Genomic DNA, 12,768 nt, shown 5'->3' on the forward strand with positions numbered 1-12,768 from the left:
TTTGAAGGAAGAAAAATGTAGATTGAATGGTGGAAAGTGTCTTTATATGAAGGTGGTTAAAAAACAAGAGGCTGAAAGGGAAAGTTATTTCAGAGATGAAGAAAGTTAATTAAGTTATAGGAGTTGGCTAACTAAGTATTTAAGTTCAGATAACATGCTTGTGTGGAAGAAAATCAACATTTAAACTTCTAACTAGAAGTTTAAAAATTTTTATGTAAGTATTTACCTCAATTTTTTTAGTTCTCCTAACTTATTAGGGGTTACAGTGTATTTTGATGAAAGATTATGAAGACAAGCATTTATTTCTATAAAACAGTCACCGTTGAATCATGCACAGTAAGACCAGGATCATGAATTGAGAGAATAAATAGTCAGTTTTGATTTCCCTTTGTTTTTAATAGGCGTCTGAGCATCTTCCATTATGTGTGTGTGAGTTTAACAGGATGATCTGATAATGAGTGTCTGATGTAGGAAATCCCTGGAGCTGCAGAAGCCTTAATGTAACCGAGGACTTTACAGCATCTCAGGAAATTCACTGACCGCCATTTCCTTTGCTAAACAATCACACACAACAGACCGAATTATAAGAGTAGCGGACAAAAAATGAAACTTCTGTCATTATTTACTCAACCTCATGTTAATCTAAACTGTCACTTTCTTCACGTTGCTGTGTTCCATACAAAAGTTCATAATGTCAAGCTAAAAAAACATTGTAAAAGACATCCATACGACTTGTGCACTATGTCATATGATAGTTTTATGTGAGAAACAGAACAAAATTTGGTTATATGTTGTATGTAAGTTGCTTTGGATAAAGGTGTCTGCCAAATGCATGAAAATAAAATTTAAATGCAAAAACAAATGTTTGTTCCATTTCCAAAAAAAAAAAAAATCAGCATGCAGCATGAGTAAATAGTGTGTATGTGAACACAAAAGACCAGTACGGCGAGTTTGAACACATGCACAGCATGGATTTGCATGTTGAACACGGGCAGATGAAGGTGCACAAACAGTGTGACACGTTAACAGGCTCTGAGACGTCACGCCGAGGCTCTTCTGGGCTTTCACGGTTAAACGGTTATCCGTTAACATTGTCTTCACGCTGCACTCAATAATAATACCCTACAATCATTCACTAGCTTCTGTTAATGCCCTTTTCTAAGCATGTAGCTTAGTGTAGCTCTCAAACTCTGTGTGTTTACACAGCACAAACACACACACCGGACTCATTGTAATGGGATCTGATTATAGACGTTACACTGGTGAGGTGTGTGTGTGTGTTTAAATGGGACCTATAATGCCCCTTTCACAAGATGTAATAGTGTCTGTGAAGTTTCAGCTCAAAATCCCCCACAGATCATTTATTAGAGCTTTTCAAATTTGCCCCTATTTGGGTGTGAGCAAAAACACGCCGTTTTGTGTGTGTCCCTTTAAATGCAAATGAGCTGCTGCTCCCGCTCCCTTTCCAGAAGAGGGCGGAGCTTTAACAGCTCAACAACAACAAAGCTGGAGAATCTCACGCAGCCAAAATGACGACTGTGTTCAGCCTTACATTGTTCAAACCGGAGTCGACACTGATGGAGAGACTCAGGAACTTTTAGACGTTTCTGAATGGTTAGTGGATAAATTGATGTAGTTGCTGTGGAGTTGATTCAACTCATCCACTAGCATGTGCCGTCATGTTCATCTTTTGTGTTGAATTGACCCTCGTTTGTGAAGCAGTCCGGCGTAAAATGACGGCATGACAACAACACTCGACTACAACAACTCTTCCTCTTCTCTAAAGCAGCCCAACATGGCCCCGCCCCCTTTGTTGTGTGTTCTCAGGGGCGGGGTTTATGTAAATTTTAGGGTTTATGATGTCACAACCCGGGAAGAAGCTCGTTGTAGTCCCTACCAGCTCAAACAGCAACATTACACACTAACTAAAGTTAAAAAAGTGAAATCATAATCAATGACCCTTTAATGATGTTGTGTTTCTCTGGAAAGCTACTGTGATCAATTAAACTACCTTCCAAACTGACCCATTTACCTTTCATTTTTCATTTAACCCCGTTATCCAGAAGGAAACCGAACAGTGAGCGAATCACGCTGCTGTAGAAGGATGTCTTTTATTGAAACTAAGCTGCAAAAAATGACTTGGATAAACAGGAAAATATAAATAAAATATTCTAAAGTCCTTCATTTAAACATGGCATGTTTGATTGGTAGAGTGAAATATGGTCAAGAACATGACTGTCTAAGTGTCCCTCAGGGGAAACTGTATGTTGTGACCCTTTTAAAAGCGGATGAATCCGCTGATGCTTTGGCTCCAGGGGTCTGATCCACTCGTGGAACAGATGCTCCTGCCAAAAAAAATGCAAGCGTTTTCCCTGCTGTGGGCCGCTGAGATCTTCTGGGAGATAAGAGGCGTGTGGGTGCCGTGTTTATGCGCGTCTGCTGGTGCAGATGAAGTTACTGCTGCCAGATGTTGTAAAACTCTGCTTTTGTCTTTATTTCATTTAAACCATTTAGAGAAACTGGATTTTTACATTGGCACAGAAGATGTGAGTGTTTGCCCATGCAAAAGTTGATCCACCACTGTACTAGTGATGTTAATCAATAGTGATGCACCTAAATGTAGGAAATATTGTAGATTTGGAGCATTGATCATTGGTGCGTGTGTATATTGCCTGTTGTATTGAATTGGCTTATCCAATCAGCATCATCAAATTATCCTTTTAGCCTTTATAATGCAATTTCAGTGAAATATTTTGATTCATTAACATTGTTAATGTCCCAAAAACCAGACGAGACCAGCACTCAAAAACTGGTGTTATGTATCATAAGACCTTTCAGTATATAAACACATTGAGCGTAATGTAGGTCTCTCAGCAGCAGATGATTTCATTAACTCATTCTCTGTTGATTTCTGTGAATTGGGAGTCTGGGATCTTTTCATAAGTGTTTTAGCAGTGGCGTATGAATGGCGGTGTGTGTGTGTGAGGTGTTATTCTGCTTAAAGAAATCAATTCCACTGCAGCTGGTACTTTCCTCTCAGTGTCTTTATGGCCTGTTTGCAGTTCTGACTCCATTGATTTTTTTCCTCTCCGTCGTTCTTGCTTCAGGCTCAGAGGAGCATGTGATGAATGGCTGGAGGTGTCGGAAAGATCTGGAATTAGAGAGAGAGAAAGAGACTTTTCCTTCCTATTATGCTTCAATGCATCATCTCTACACACACACATGAGCACACACGCTGCTCTCTTTAGGCCAGGGTTGAGGGATAGATGCAGGAATGATTGGAAGCGGTGACATTCCCACATACAAAACTCTCTCCTGTTTGGAAAATGCTTCGGAAGCTGTTTCAAATGTGATGCCGTTACACTGTGTGCTACTAACCAGATATCACACAACGACATTGATTTTAATATACTATTATATTATTTATGGATTTATGGATTTATGTACTTGTTTATTTTGTGATAATGACTGTCCATTATCTGCTTTATTTCATGATTTCTTGTCATATAATGGGCATTCTGGTTGCAGCAGTCTGAGATGTGGCACATATGATTAGAGCATTAGTCAGAGAAACAGAGAGAGAGAGATCTAAATAAATCAGCAATGATCTGTGAGGGTGAGCAGGGGGTCAGACTGCAGTGAACGGCTGTCCTTAAACGCCGCCGAACACTCGTCTCCAAGAAACTCTAAAAATAACAACCTCCAGAGAGAGAGACAGACAGCGTCTCTCATCCCGCGTGTTCTCCTTTCTGTACTCCTGCTGGAAAATCACTCTTGCTGAGATGAATTTAGCTGTGATTTTTGTCTGATGGATGGGAGTGTTTGTTTGGATGTGTAGGAACTGATCTGCTCAGTCTGTTTGGATCTCTGTTTATGGCTACTGGCTCATTTGTTCATTACATTAATAAATCACCCACTGTAATGTTTCATAATGATGATTTTGCCTGCTGTCGACCTAGGCAACATTTAAAGGTTCGGTAAAGCTTTATTTTACAGTGTCATATGTTACATGTATAGTATTATTTATGCATTATTACATGCAACGAACCTTAAACCAAATCGAACCCTAATCCTAACCCTATAGTAAGTACATTACTTAATATTACTCAGTACTTAAATGTATAATTACACTCTAACAAAGACACCTTAAAATAAAGTGTAAACAAAGGTTCTCTTGACTCAACCCCATAATACATTGCAAAAAAGTCCATCCAAGATTGTGGAAGTGAAATAATCAATCATTCTTTATATATTTAATCAATTCAATAACAAAATATTATCCATACTGAAGAATATGGTCAGTATGATGGTGTATGAATATGGTAATTATTCAGTATGATGGTGTATGAATATGGTAATCGTTCAGTATGATGGTGTATGAATATGGTAATCCTTCAGTATGATGGTGTATGAATACGGTAATCCTTCAGTATGATGGTGTATGAATATGGTAATCGTTCAGTATGATGGTGTATGAATATGGTAATCCTTCAGTATGATGGTGTATGAATACGGTAATCCTTCAGTATGATGGTGTATGAATATGGTAATCCTTCAGTATGATGGTGTATGAATACGGTAATCCTTCAGTATGATGGTGTATGAATATGGTAATCGTTCAGTATGATGGTGTATGAATATGGTAATTGTTCAGTATGATGGTGTATGAATACGGTAATCCTTCAGTATGATGGTGTATGAATATGGTAATCGTTCAGTATGATGGTGTATGAATACGGTAATCCTTCAGTATGATGGTGTATGAATACGGTAATCGTTCAGTATGATGGTGTATGAATATGGTAATCCTTCAGTATGATGGTGTATGAATACGGTAATCCTTCAGTATGATGGTGTATGAATATGGTAATCGTTCAGTATGATGGTGTATGAATACGGTAATCGTTCAGTATGATGGTGTATGAATACGTTAATCGTTCAGTATGATGGTGTATGAATATGGTAATCGTTCAGTATGATGGTGTATGAATACGGTAATCCTTCAGTATGATGGTGTATGAATACGGTAATCGTTCAGTATGATGGTGTATGAATATGGTAATCCTTCAGTATGATGGTGTATGAATACGGTAATCCTTCAGTATGATGGTGTATGAATATGGTAATTGTTCAGTATGATGGTGTATGAATATGGTAATCCTTCAGTATGATGGTGTATGAATACGGTAATCCTTCAGTATGATGGTGTATGAATACGGTAATCGTTCAGTATGATGGTGTATGAATATGGTAATCTTTCAGTATGATGGTGTATGAATACGGTAATCCTTCAGTATGATGGTGTATGAATACGGTAATCGTTCAGTATGATGGTGTATGAATATGGTAATCCTTCAGTATGATGGTGTATGAATATGGTAATCCTTCAGTATGATGGTGTATGAATACGGTAATCATTCAGTATGATGGTGTATGAATACGGTAATCGTTCAGTGAATACGGTAATCATTCAGTATGATGGTGTATGAATACGGTAATCGTTCAGTATGATGGTATATGAATACGGTAATCATTCAGTATGATGGTGTATGAATACGGTAATCGTTCAGTATGATGGTGTATGAATAAGGTAATCGTTCAGTGAATACGGTAATCTTTCAGTATGATGGTGTATGAATACGGTAATCGTTCAGTATGATGGTGTATGAATACGGTAATCATTCAGTGAATACGGTAATCATTCAGTATGATAGTGTATGAATACAGTAATCGTTCAGTATGATGGTGTATGAATACGGTAATCGTTCAGTATGATGGTGTATGAATACGGTAATCGTTCAGTGAATATGGTAATCCTTCAGTATGATGGTGTATGAATACGGTAATCGTTCAGTATGATGGTGTATGAATATGGTAATCATTCAGTATGATGGTGTATGAATACGGTAATCGTTCAGTATGATGGTGTATGAATACGGTAATCGTTCAGTGTGATGGTGTATGAATATGGTAATCGTTCAGTGTGATGGTGTATGAATATGGTAATCGTTCAGTGTGATGGTGTATGAATATGGTAATTGTTCAGTGTGATGGTGTATGAATATGGTAATCGTTCAGTATGATGGTGTATGAATACGGTAATCATTCAGTATGATGGTGTATGAATATGGTAATCGTTCAGTGTGATGGTGTATGAATATGGTAATTGTTCAGTGTGATGGTGTATGAATACGGTAATCGTTCAGTGTGATGGTGTATGAATACGGTAATCGTTCAGTGTGATGGTGTATGAATACGGTAATCGTTCAGTGTGATGGTGTATGAATATGGTAAATGTTCATTATGATCTTGTTCATTCTTTAGTACTCTAAAACAGTATTTCTTTAAAGGTGCCCTCGAATTTAAAATTGAATTTATCTTGGAATAGTCAAATAACAAGAGTTTAGTACATGGAAATGACATACAGTGAGTCTCAAACTCCATTGTTTCCTCCTTCTTATATAAATCTCATTTGTTTAAAAGACCTCCGAAGAACAGGCGAATCTCAACATAACACAGACTGTTAAATAACAGTCGGGGTGTACGCCCCCAATATTTGCATATGCCAGCGAATGTTCCCAACATTATGAAAGGCAATAGACAAGGGCAGGCAGTATTAACGTCTGGATCTGTGCACAGCTGAATCATCAGACTAGGTAAGCAAGCAAGAACAATAGCAAAAAATGGCAGATGGAGCAATAATAACTGACATGATCCATGATATCACAATATTTTTAGTGATATTTGTAAATTGTCTTTCTAAATGTTTTGTTAGCATGTTGCTAATGTACTGTTAAATCTGGTTAAAGTTACCATCGTTTCTTACTGTATTCACGGAGACAAGAGCCGTCGCTATTTTCATTTTTAAACACTTGCAGTCTGTATAATTCATAAACACAACTTCATTCTTTATAAATCTCTCCATCAGTGTAGCATTAGCCCGTTAGCCACGGAGCACAGCCTCGGATTCATTCAGAATCAATGTAAACAATATAACAGTATACAATACTCACATAATCCGATGCATGCATGACGAACACTTTGTAAAGATCCATTTGAGGGTTATATTAGCTGTGTAAACTTTGTTTATGCACTGTTCAAGGCAAGCGAGAGCTCCGGGGGTATTTTGAGCTGAAACCTCACAGACACATTCAGGAGACACCTTAGACTTATATTAAATCTTTTTAAAAAAAGTTCTAGGGCACCTTTAAGTGACATTTTGAAAATGTAATTTTGTCGCGTTGCGGCTGTAGCTAATTACTGCTTGGTGTTTTTTCTTTCTGGTCAGATGAGAAACTGATGGATTCGTAGCAAATTCCTGTTCGGTCCTGTGGATGCAGAACATACGCAGGTAAGAATTCAGCCATCTTGGGTCAAAAATGATGCAAAATGTGTGTGTGGGATGTTTCGTCTGAGGAGGCTTTTACTCCTCAAAGTCTGGATGAGAAAACACTCATCAGAGGAGCGTTGTGGGTATAAACACACCTTTGTTTTAGCTGAATAGAAGTCAGAACATGTTCGTTCCAAATATTTCATGAAGGTGAGATCGTGGAGTGCTGCGTAATACTTGTTGCTGTATAAACTGACTATTTTTTTTACCTGAGCCAGAAAATGATGGAGTCTCTTTTAATTTAAGTTTTAAACTCACTAACATTTTCGGCATCACCTTCATATATAATGCATTATATCTTTTCGTTACCAATTATAACTTTGGTTACAGTTATTTGTTGAGTGTTATTGATGTTTATTTACAACATGTTTTTGAAGCATTGATCATTGTAGCCAATCACAGACATATCATATGTACGGGGGAGTGACTAGGCATGCAAATTCCATTTGCCAGTTTCATTGGCCGTTTTTATAAATCTTTGATTGGGGCTCCTAAGTGAGACCCCATACATCATCATGAATGTGACTGACAGAAAGGGAATGCGCATTACAATGCATAATTAGTAAATTCTTTTAGAATGCATTATATAAAGGCTTTAAGTGAAGTGTTACCACATTTTCTTCAGAAAATTATGTTAGAATATGAACTATAATGTAAAAATCTTCTACTATGATAGAGAATGTATAAACATCAAATGAAACTGGGGCGTGTGCATATTGCAATGGATGACTGTGCGTTTGTTTGCATATGTTGACACATGACTCGTGAATGTGTGTGTGTCTGCAGCTGGTGATGTATATTAGGTCGTATAATAGACTGTGTGTGTAAACTACGCAGTCAGAACAGCGCGTTATTGTTGAGCGTGTGAACAGTGCCAATTGTGAGCAGCAGTGACAACCGCCTCTGTCCCTCTCTTGTCTGTGCGTGTTATGAAGTTGTCTATATTAACGTCAACATGACATGAAAATGGACTACACATTCATGTGGTATAAAAAAAATCTATCAAAAATTGCAAATTTGACTTTTTCAGTTGTGCATGTTGAATCACCTGATATATAAACACTTTCCATTGAGAAAATAAATTCCTGACCTACATTTTTTGAATATCCAGTTTCACTCTGAAATATGTCAGATTATAGACGTAAAACACTAGAATGTAATGCTAACAAAGCAGTGCCGTGTTTTTATCCCGATGCAGATCTGTTCTGTATCCGCGCACAGCATCATTTGCATTTGAAACCATGAGCAATGACATCATCATGATGACATCACAACCAATTGCAGGACAGACAGAGAATAAAAAATTATGTGCACAGAGAGTGAATTTAAATGTCATCTCAAATATCCTTTTTTCTTTTAAATTTCCACAAAAATGACAGAATTTTCAACAAAACTTAAGCACAAAAACAGCAGTAGACGTGAAGATGAGCCGGGCGGCGCTGCACAGGAGGAACGTGATGTGCTTCCTGTGTGTCCAGTAGCAGAACCATAGCAGTTCACAGTTCAGATGGCAGTGTTCCTCCCTACACCAGTTCCTGTCTGAGCCTGTAAAACTCTCTCTCTTCCTCTGACAGGAAAGGCCTCATTTCCTGAGGCTGATGTGAATCAGAGTCACAGAGGGAAACATTCTGTTATGAGCGCTCTGACGACTCAGCTTTCAAACGCACTTGTGAATGAATATTTCAGACCGCACTCAGGGCTCCAGACTAACTTTTGAGAGCAAGTTCTACAGCTCCTGATTTGGCAGCATCGTACATGTAATATTAATAATATTACATGTTTTATCTCATAGAAATGCACATTTGATAGTAGCTTACTAGCTTGTGCTTGAGTTGGGATGCGAATGTAAATGTAATTTCATTAACTTAACATCTGTAAAAATTGTAACAACCTCATTTTATAGGGTAAACTTTAAATATTCTGACTCTTTGAGTTAGAAAACTACTTGTATTAAAATTGACCATAAGGTAAAACCATGGATGGTACCTCATTACCATTGTAAAAAAAGTAACTATATGGTTTCTGTGGCTTTTTGTAATGAAAAACGGTAGCCTGTTTGTTTATTGGTCGTAATTGATGCTCAAACAGTCTGATAATTGAGGATCAATCTGCATGATGGTGTATGAATATGGTAATCTTTCAGTATGATGGTGTATGAATATGTTAATCGTTCAGTACGATGGTGTATGAATATGGTAATCGTTCAGTATGATGGTGTATGAATATGTTAATCGTTCAGTACGATGGTGTATGAATATGGTAATCGTTCAGTGTGATAGTGTATGAATATGTTAATCGTTCAGTACGATGGTGTATGAATATGGTAATCGTTCAGTGTGATGGTGTATGAATATGGTAATCTTTCAGTATGATGGTGTATGAATATGTTAATCGTTCAGTACGATGGTGTATGAATATGGTAATCGTTCAGTGAATATGGTAATCGTTCAGTATGATGGTGTATGAATATGGTAATCGTTCAGTGAATATGATAATCGTTCAGTATGATGGTGTATGAATATGGTAATCGTTCAGTATGATGGTGTATGAATATGTTAATTGTTCAGTACGATGGTGTATGAATATGGTAATCGTTCAGTATGATGGTGTATGAATATGTTAATCGTTCAGTATGATGGTGTATGAATATGGTAATCGTTCAGCATGATGGTGTATGAATATGGTGATCGTTCAGTATGATGGTGTATGAATATGATAATCATTCAGTGAATATGGAAATTGTTCAGTACGATGGTGTATGAATATGGTAATCGTTCAGTATGATGGTGTATGAATATGGTAATCGTTCAGTGTGATGGTGTATGAATATGGTAATCGTTCAGTGTGATGGTGTATGAATATGGTGATCGTTCAGTGTGATGGTGTATGAATATGATAATCGTTCAGTACGATGGTGTATGAATATGATAATCGTTCAGTGAATATGGTAATCGTTCAGTATGATGGTGTATGAATATGATAATCGTTCAGTGAATATGATAATCGTTCAGTACGATGGTGTATGAATATAATAATCGTTCAGTACGATGGTGTATGAATATGGTAATCGTTCAGTGAATATGGTAATCGTTCAGTATGATGGTGTATGAATATGATAATCGTTCAGTGAATATGGTAATCATTCAGTATGATGGTGTATGAATATGGTAATCGTTCAGTGAATATGGCAATCGTTCAGTATGATGGTGTATGAATATGGTAATCTTTCAGTATGATGGTGTATGAATATGGTAATCGCTCAGTATGATGGTGTATGAATATGGTAATTGTTCAGTGTGATGGTGTATGAATATGGTAATCGTTCAGTGTGATGGTGTATGAATATGGTAATCGCTCAGTATGATGGTGTATGAATATGGTAATCGTTCAGTATGATGGTGTATGAATATGTTAATCGTTCAGTACGATGGTGTATGAATATGGTAATCTTTCAGTATGATGGTATATGAATATGGTAATCGTTCAGTATGATGGTGTATGAATATGGTAATCTTTCAGTATGATGGTATATGAATATGGTAATCGTTCAGTACGATGGTGTATGAATATGGTAATCTTTCAGTATGATGGTATATGAATATGGTAATCATTCAGTATGATGGTGTATGAATATGTTAATTGTTCAGTACGATGGTGTATGAATATGGTAATCTTTCAGTATGATGGTATATGAATATGGTAATCGTTCAGTATGATGGTGTATGAATATGTTAATCGTTCAGTACGATGGTGTATGAATATGGTAATCGTTCAGTGAATATGGTAATCGTTCAGTATGATGGTGTATGAATATGATAATCGTTCAGTACGATGGTGTATGAATATGGTAATCGTTCAGTATGATGGTGTATGAATATGATAATCGTTCAGTGAATATGGTAATCGTTCAGTGAATATGGTAATCGTTCAGTGAATATGGTAATCGTTCAGTATGACGGTGTATGAATACGGTAATCGTTCAGTATGACGGTGTATGAATACGGTAATCGTTCAGTATGACGGTGTATGAATACGGTAATCGTTCAGTATGACGGTGTATGAATACGGTAATCGTTCAGTATGACGGTGTATGAATATGGTAATCGTTCAGTATGATGGTGTATGAATATGGTAATCGTTCAGTGTGATGGTGTATGAATATGGTGATCGTTCAGTATGATGGTGTATGAATATGATAATCATTCAGTGAATATTGAAATTGTTCAGTACGATGGTGTATGAATATGGTAATCGTTCAGTATGATGGTGTATGAATATGGTAATCGTTCAGTGTGATGGTGTATGAATATGGTAATCTTTCAGTATGATGGTGTATGAATATGGTAATTGTTCAGTGTGATGGTGTATGAATATGGTAATCTTTCAGTATGATGGTGTATGAATATGGTAATCGTTCAGTATGATGGTGTATGAATATGGTAATCTTTCAGTATGATGGTGTATGAATATGGTAATCGTTCAGTATGATGGTGTATGAATATGGTAATTGTTCAGTGTGATGGTGTATGAATATGGTAATCTTTCAGTATGATGGTGTATGAATATGGTAATCGTTCAGTATGACGGTGTATGAATACGGTAATCGTTCACTATGACGGTGTATGAATACGGTAATCGTTCAGTATGACGGTATATGAATATGGTAATCATTCAGTATGATGGTGTATGAATATGGTAATCGTTCAGTGTGATGGTGTATGAATATGGTAATCTTTCAGTATGATGGTGTATGAATATGGTAATTGTTCAGTGTGATGGTGTATGAATATGGTAATCTTTCAGTATGATGGTGTATGAATATGGTTATCGTTCAGTATGATGGTGTATGAATATGGTTATCGTTCAGTATGATGGTGTATGAATATGGTAATCTTTCAGTATGATGGTGTATGAATATGGTAATTGTTCAGTGTGATGGTGTATGAATATGGTAATCTTTCAGTATGATGGTGTATGAATATGGTAATCGTTCAGTATGATGGTGTATGAATATGGTAATCTTTCAGTATGATGGTGTATGAATATGGTAATCGTTCAGTATGAGGGTGTATGAATATGGTAATCGCTCAGTATGATGGTGTATGAATACGGTAATCGTTCAGTATGACGGTGTATGAATATGGTAATCGTTCAGTATGACGGTGTATGAATATGGTAATCGTTCTGTATGACGGTGTATGAATATGGTAATCGTTCAGTGTGATGGTGTATGAATATGGTAATCGTTCAGTGTGATGGTGTATGAATATGGTAACCGTTCAGTGTGATGGTGTATGAATATGGTAATCGTTCAGTGTGATGGTGTATGAATATGGTAATCGTTCAGTGTGATGGTGTATGAATATGGTAATCCTTCA

General features: G+C 36.8%; 1 protein-coding gene across 4 annotated transcripts in view; it reads left to right on the forward strand.

The window, feature by feature from the left end:
- Positions 1-12,768, forward strand: part of LOC137008073 (zinc finger MIZ domain-containing protein 1-like) — a 56,501-nt gene that overhangs the window by 11,318 nt on the left and 32,415 nt on the right. For 2 of the 4 annotated variants that reach the window (XM_067369887.1, XM_067369889.1), the window contains exon 2: positions 7,289-7,351. The exons of 1 other annotated variant lie outside the window; for it this stretch is intronic. The gene's annotated coding sequence lies outside the window, so the exon portion shown is untranslated. Of the gene's footprint in view, positions 1-7,288; positions 7,352-9,016; positions 9,148-12,768 lie in introns of those variants that run through there. One more of the 4 variants, XM_067369891.1, reaches the window with a different exon arrangement.

This window comes from Chanodichthys erythropterus, chromosome 19 (assembly GCF_024489055.1).
Source record: "Chanodichthys erythropterus isolate Z2021 chromosome 19, ASM2448905v1, whole genome shotgun sequence".
Classification (NCBI taxonomy): domain Eukaryota; kingdom Metazoa; phylum Chordata; class Actinopteri; order Cypriniformes; family Xenocyprididae; genus Chanodichthys; species Chanodichthys erythropterus.